General features: G+C 47.0%; 1 pseudogene; it reads left to right on the forward strand.

Annotated features, from left to right (window-relative positions):
* The first annotated feature begins 5,242 nt into the window (after nt 1-5,242).
* On the forward strand, nt 5,243-5,847 carry LOC123074104 (uncharacterized; annotated as a pseudogene).
* Nucleotides 5,848-7,571: the final 1,724 nt, after the last annotated feature.

Genomic DNA, 7,571 nt, shown 5'->3' on the forward strand with positions numbered 1-7,571 from the left:
GACCTTCTTCGTTGACCGCGGTGCCCAGCAGGGGACGAGGTAGGAAGAGAGGAGGTGGGGCACGTGGTCGCGGGAGAGGAGGTAGGGTGACTGCTAGGGCACCTTCCTCGCCGCCACCCCCAGCTGTTTCACCCGAGCACGTGACTGCTAGGGTGGACTCGTCCGAGGAGGAGGCTACACGGACTCCGGTCCACGAGCCTCCGGTCCACGGGTCTTGGGCCCACGAGCCTCGGGTCGACTGGCCTTCGGCCCACGAGAGTTCGGCCCACGAGACCCCGGAGGAGCACACGTCCGGATGGGGTACCTGGCCGGATCAGCCCGAGGAGCCGAGTGGCCATGCTGGTGATGGCGGGGAGCCGACTGATCTTGAGGAGGAGGGTGGCACCGTGTACCAGCGTGGTGCTACACGGCTCCCGTCCGTGCCGGCGACCCGCGAGCAGAGGTGGTTGATCTTCCCTGATGGGGAGAGGTACGTAAGTGCATTTAATATTTTTGTACCTTCTGCATTCACGTTTCTTCAAATAATTAATGCGTTGGCCTTGTCATGCTGCAGGGGTTGGGACCACCATCATAGTGTCCGCCGGCCCAACTCCGTCCTTGGAGTTCTTTGCCGGCAAAACTTCCCAGGGTTTGTCACGTTGCCTGGTGAGGGTCGGCTTCCAGAGCTTGGGTTGAGCTGGGAGCACTACGTGGCTGCCCCGGCCCCGCCGGATGTCATTATCGACGGTGTCTTGTGCGACACGAGGGCAGACATGGTGATCAGGACGTTCTGGGTAATTTCTCCTTTACACATTTCAAAATCTTCAACTAGCTAGTTATTAATTGTACTAATCAATATTGTCTCATTTGATTGCAGACATTCTACAGGTATGAGGAGGGATACGAGGAGGACAGCGCAAATGTTATCCAGAACGTCTGCAAGCGCCTACTCCAGAACTTACGGCACGAGGCTCGGGTGCAGGCTGTTCGAGACTACTACGCCTTGCGTGGTATCAAGAAGACCAAGCCGGCGTGCCGCGATAAGTTCCTGAGTAAGGAGCAGTACATGAAGGTAATTCTTAAGGCCTTCTACTTAAGTTCCTTCATTTAGTAATTCTTAGCCGTAGCGCTCAAGTTTCTATTTGCTAACTTAGGCGCCTCCGAGATGGTGTGCGGATCGGATGGATTGTTGGGAGGTGTTGGTCGATGAGTGGTGCTCACAAGAATGGCTAGCCCTCCACAACCAGGCCAAGGACAAACATGCCCAAATGGAAGGTGTGCCACACCATCAAGGCAGCTCCAACTTATATCAGTTAGGGCGCAACTGGGTATGTGGTTTGCTATATGATTCATGCAATTCATTCATCATGCTAGCTTGAGCCCTTTAATTACTAATTTTCATTGTTTCTCTCTTTCAGGCACGCCACAATAAGGCGGATAAGGTGCCAGAGGTGTACGACCTGTATGCCATGGCCCACACTGGCTCTTTCAAGAAAGTCAAGGCTTTCTCTCAGTCTGACCTTGATGATGCAAACAACTTCACCAACATCTCCTCCCACAACAAGCTCGTGAGATATAGAGATGAGGGGAAGGCGAGGAAAGGGGAGGACTTTAACCCGAGCCAGGGTCCCATTGATCCAGAGCTGGTGATGATATCTGGTGGCGGGAGGTCCCATGGCTCCATAGCCATTGGAGATGGACTTATCCGTTGTCCTAGCACTCTCCCGGAGATCAAGGCGCGCCAGTCGAGCTCCGCTCCTGAGATAAGGCCTCGTGAACGGCCAGTGCAACTCGCCATCAAGGTTAGTGATACGTACTCAGTTATCTTTCTCCATTACATTGTGTGCGCTTCCATCAATGATTACAAATGGTCATGTGAGGGGTGTTGCAGGCTGCTATACAGACTGAGAGAGATAGAACGGAGAAACTTCTGGCGGAGGCGGCGGAGAGGCAGCGGGAGATGGAGGAGAGGACGAGAAAGATGATGGAGGAGGAGAGGGCACGGAATGACATGCAGGCAAGGGCCATGTACGAGCTCCTTGTGGTAAGTTTCTTCTGCAGATTACTTGCTAGTCTTAACATTTGAGTCTCATTACTAACTAGTATGACTCTGTTCTGAAAACCAAATGTGCAGTCTGTGTGCGAGAAGTCCGGTCAGCCCGCTCCGCCGATGCCAGTGATTGCTCCTGGGAGCACGGTGAGTTTAGTTTGAATGAACATTACTTGGTAGTCTTAACATTTGAGTGTCGTAATGCTAACGAGACATTGGAAATGATCTTTGGTGCAGCTTAACTCCAGAAACGCATCGCACGATCCTTCTCCAGGTAGCGGCACTAGCCACCCCGCTCCTACACCTCCCTGATCACGGTAAGTTTCTCTAGTGTTTTGCTTAACAAATGCATAAAGACCTAGACTTAGCTTTATTTCCTCCTATATGCTTACCATAATGACCTAGAGTTAGCTTATTTTCCTCCAAAATGACCCATTTTACCTAGGTTAGCTTATAAATGATGCAGTTCATCCAAGTTAGCTCAAAAATGACCCCTTTTACGTAGATTAGCTCCTAAATGATCCATTTTACCTACGTTAGCTTTAAAATGGTCCATTTCACCTACGTTAACTCCAAAATGACCCATCTTACCTAGGTTATCTCATAAACGATCCATTTCAACTAATTTAGCTCATAAACGATCCATTTGACCTAAGTGAGCTAAAAAATGATCCATTTCACCTAAATTAGCTCTTAAATGATCCATTTCACCTAAGTTAGCTGAAAAAGATCCATTTCAACTAAATTAGTCAAAATGATCCATTTCAACAAAGTTAGCTCAAAACCGATCCATTTCAACAAAGTTAGCTCAAAAACGATCCATTTTACCTAAGTGAGCTAAAAAACGATCCATTTCACCTTAGTTACCTCAAAAACGATCCATTTCACCTTAGTTACCTCAAAAACGATCCATTTCTAACTTTCTTATTTTGCCATTTTGCAGATTTCATTATGTGCTGGATGGAGTGCTTGTTCTACTCTTCTTCTTCTTGTCTTCTCATTCTAGTCACCTTAGCTATGGAGTGATTCTTTATGTATGGATGGAACTTCTTTATGTATGAAATGATGGATGGAACTTGTTTATGTATGAAATGATGGATGGAACTTGTTTATGTATGAAATGATGTATGAACTTGTTTATGTGATGAATGCCTGTGAAATATATCTATATGTCATATATATTTTCTGTGCAAATTGTGGGATTTAACAAAAAACAGAAAAAACAGACAATATGCAGGCTCTTTGCCGTCTGCCACCGACGGCAAAGAGCTCTTTGCCGTCTGCCGCAGACGGCAAAGAAGCCACGTGGCAGCCAACTGTGCTTCCTGGGAGATGACCCATTTGGTCAGTTTGCCTACAGTGGCAGACGGCAAAGACTTTGCCGTCCGTGGCAGACGGCAAAGAACCTGCACTTTGCCATCAGTGGCAGACGGCAAAGAACCTGCCATCTAGTGACGTGTAGATGACATCATAAGGCGGACGGCAAAGACCAGAGAAATTTTGCCGTCCGCGGCGGACGGCAAAGGTCTGCCGTTAGCCACTTAACGGACTGACAGCGCAATTATTGCCGTCCATCCTCTTTGCCGTCCGCCGCAGACGGCAAAGGCTCTTTGCCGTCCGCCGCCAGGAAGCAGACGGCAAAGCAGCTGTTTACCGTAGCCTTCTTTGCCGGAGCCTTTTGCCGTCCGCGGCTGACGGCAAAGGTCTTTGCCGTACGCCTTTCGAGCCTTTGCCGTCCGCCGTGGCAGACGGCAAAGTAGTTGTTTCCTGTAGTGTCGGTAGGAGCCATACCGATAAGAGCAATCATCTGCTTGCGCCACCCATCAGAATCGGTGCTCATACAGAGAGGCATCCCGTCGATAGCAAGACCGGTGATCAACGAGACATCCTCGAGCGTCACGGTCATCTCCCTAGTCTGAAGATGGAAACTGTGCGTCTCCGGCCTCCACCGATCAGCAAGAGCGGACACCAGTGGAGCGTTCAGATTCGGCGTGGACCGGTTGACCAACTGAATCCACGGGAGTAGTCCTGCCTGCTTGATGTACGGTGTGTACCGCTCATCGTAAGGCATGGCAGGACCAGAGACCCCGTGATACCGAATCTTCAGAGGTTCAAGCTTCTGCAAAAAACAAGTAATGATAAATCTTAAGGCATGTCAATTTCAACTTAAGGCAAATTTGCTAAATATTTAGATTACTCGTTATTACCATCTCCTTCTCGCGCATCATGTAGGCCCGGTGTTTCGTGTCAATGGGATTGTCGAGAAGCCAAACCATCCTTACAAAGTTCAAACAATAAACATATATGAGTTCATCTCAAATATCGGTATACACTCAACATTTCATATGTGTTCATCTAAACATCTCATATGTATTCATCTACAAGAATCTCAACATCTCCTTCTCACACAATAAATAAATGATTGTAAATTCTCATATATATCTCGTATGTCATATGTGTTCAAGTAAATCAACATCTCATATTTCAAATAAACTCAACATCTCATATATATCTCATATATATCTAAACTAAATTCTCATATATATTTCTCAAAACTAGGCATCTCATATATATCTAAAAAAATTAACAATCTAGGTTTCACTAACAAGAATCATATAGTACCGGATATGACTACACATCCTCCATCACAACACCCAATCTTGGACAAATAAAGATCCAAACCAAGCAAACCAAAGGTTCCACCTAATCTTGGGCAAATCCCTAAAATTGCAACAAATTTACGGAGGAAATGAAAGGGAACGGAGGAGTTTACCTAGTAGGAGGGATTGAAGATCGAATCCAGGCCTCAAATCTTCAGATCTGACAGGGGTGGGGGGGGGGATCCAAAGGGGGCGCCGCCGCCGCTCTCTGTACAGAGAGTAACTTCCTGGAGAGGGGGAAGAACTGCCTGGGAGGGGCTAGCCCGATGCGGCTTAAGTCAACATGCAGCGCCCCAGCGATAGGCGCTGCACTTTACACGGTGTGGCGCCCAAGGCTTAGGCGCTGCAGTGCTGTCTGTGGGGCCGCAACTGGACCAGGGCTGCCACGCTGGAAGGAGGTGCGACGTCTAAGACCGCCTCGCTGTCGGACGCCATACGAAAAGGTCAGCGGAGTGAAATTTGTTCGAGAGCAGGTCAGTTTGTGATTTGATTTCGCTCTTAAGTCAAATATATGATTTCTGCCGCGGCATCACAAGTAAAACAGATAGCCTCACGTCTCCTCCTACTAGTATTAACAGCGTCACAGAGAGAGAGGGGGCGCCGACGCCGGCAATGGCGGACTGGTGGAACATGGCGGCGGAGGCCATCACTGGCGCCCGCCAGCAGTACGGCCAGGCCGCCGAGGACTGCCGCGGATTCGGCCCGGGCGTGCACCCGCCGCCCAACGCCGGCCAGGGCGCTTCAGCAGGCGGCGACATCATCGACCTCGCCATCGGCCGGGTCAAGCGCATCAGCAGGCTCCACGCCGTGCTGGGCAACGTCTTCTCCCTCTAGGTTGCGCGCATCGGGCTCCAGGGCAACGCGCTGTGGCGGTGGAACAGGTGGCAACTCCACCGCGCCGTCGCCGCCCGCCACGCGGAGACGGCGATGCAGCGCCTGCTCTCCGCGAGGTCGCACGGCCATGCGGCCTTCAGCGTCTTCCAGGTCATGCTCAGGCCGCCGTCGCCGCAAGCAGTCCCCCACGTCTGGGCGCCCGCGGCCGAGCAGCTCCTGCGCCGCGCGATCGACGATCTTGCCGTGGCGGAGGCCGCGCTGGGGCAGATGCGCACGGCCGTTGCCGCCGAGTACGCCGACGCCAGGATCCTTCTGCATGGCTGATAGCGCGCGCGGCGGCGATCACCGATCTCTCTTCTGTTTTGTCCTTCCCGGCCCGTCTCGGGTTTCCGTCGATCAAGGTTCAGGTGCTATGCCGATCTGTTAACTGTGATTACGATGCACTAGCACTACTATAGTTTCAGTTTGTGCTCAAAGATTTGATCCAAAACTGCACGTCGATCTGTAATGCTCGATCGGTGGATCAAGTCGATCGACTCGAGCTTAATTCTCTTGAATCTTGATCAGTTAGATACAGCTGAGAACATCTCTTTTGCTTGATTAGTAGTAGTACTCAATCTCTTGAATCTTGATCAGTTAGATACAGTTTCTACAATCTTAAACCCAACAGCTTCTGTTAGCTACATGATGGATGCATCATCATTAAAGTTGATCCATCACAGATTCTTACCCACAGATGGCAAAACTTGTTTGCACTACAGGTGCACGCAGCACCCCAAACGTACTATAGTATACTAGTGCAACAAAATGAAGTTCAGGTCTTATCTTGCTGATGTAAAGAGGCAGTGATTAGGGCCTGATTGCATTGTCGTTTCCAAGCATAATACCCAAAGCCCGGTAAAAATAAAGCCAGGTAGGCATCGAATAGGTGCTTGGATCGTTGTTTCTATACGTCAGGTGCATGACTTTTTTTTTCATGTTCCACTCGCTTCTTTTTCTATCCGTGAGGTTTTTTCTTGAAGGTGCATACCAGTAGAGATGTGAAATTAGGCTAAAAATAAGGTAGATATGTCAAATGATAATTTAATTTTGAGAAGGACACACAAAAAAAATTGATAAGGACGTGAAATGATAGTAACTAAATTGCTCTATCAAACGCAAATAAAAAGTGAGATGGTAATCTGTAAGTGATTCTGAACCATAAACAAAAAAAAATCATTGCAATCAAAGTATTGCATGAAAATTCGAATACCTATATATTTTAGAATGAAAAAATATATATGTTCAGATTATGGAAGTGACCATGGATAAACTATGTAACCAACAGGAAGAATTGCACACTGATGAAGAAAAGAAAATAAATTCCATGAAGAAATGAACAAAGAAAAACAAACACATTTCACGTCTGAAGGGAAGCAAACTAATATCAAGGAAAAAAATGAAGTACTATAAAAATAATGCAGCCTTTAAAATCCACTATAGCAAAGCGATATCATACTATAAACTACTAAATTAGTAATACGTTTGTAATTTGAGGTGACCAATCATACTGTAAACCGCTAATTAGTGATATGTATGTACAACTAACACTTGGTTTATAATACCAATTTGAATTATGCCGAGATTATTTTATAGCCAATTTTTGGTAGTAAGTGCAAGATGGTAAACTATGTAAGGGCTTCTGGCCAATAAAAAAAATTCGTTACAAATCAAGATAAAGCATGAAAAATAAAATGCTAAAAAAGAATCCATTCAGATTATTGAACAGTCTAAGGGTAAATTGTGTACCCTACAAGAAGAACCAAACAAACACAAAATACGGAGAAACTATAATGTAGATTAGAAATGAACAAATATAAAAAAATTACATAACTCTTAACATAACAAAGGAACAATTCGAAGAGTGATGTTACCTACAAAACAAATGAAAAAAGTCGGAAACGGTAGAAGATCAAGTTCCTTCCAATGAAAAATAAATCATCAGAGTGGTGTTGCCTAAAAGAAGAAATGCACAAAAAATTTAAAAAGTGGCAATGAAATTGAGTACA

Source organism: Triticum aestivum, chromosome 3D (assembly GCF_018294505.1).
Source record: "Triticum aestivum cultivar Chinese Spring chromosome 3D, IWGSC CS RefSeq v2.1, whole genome shotgun sequence".
NCBI classification, from domain to species: Eukaryota; Viridiplantae; Streptophyta; class Magnoliopsida; order Poales; family Poaceae; genus Triticum; species Triticum aestivum.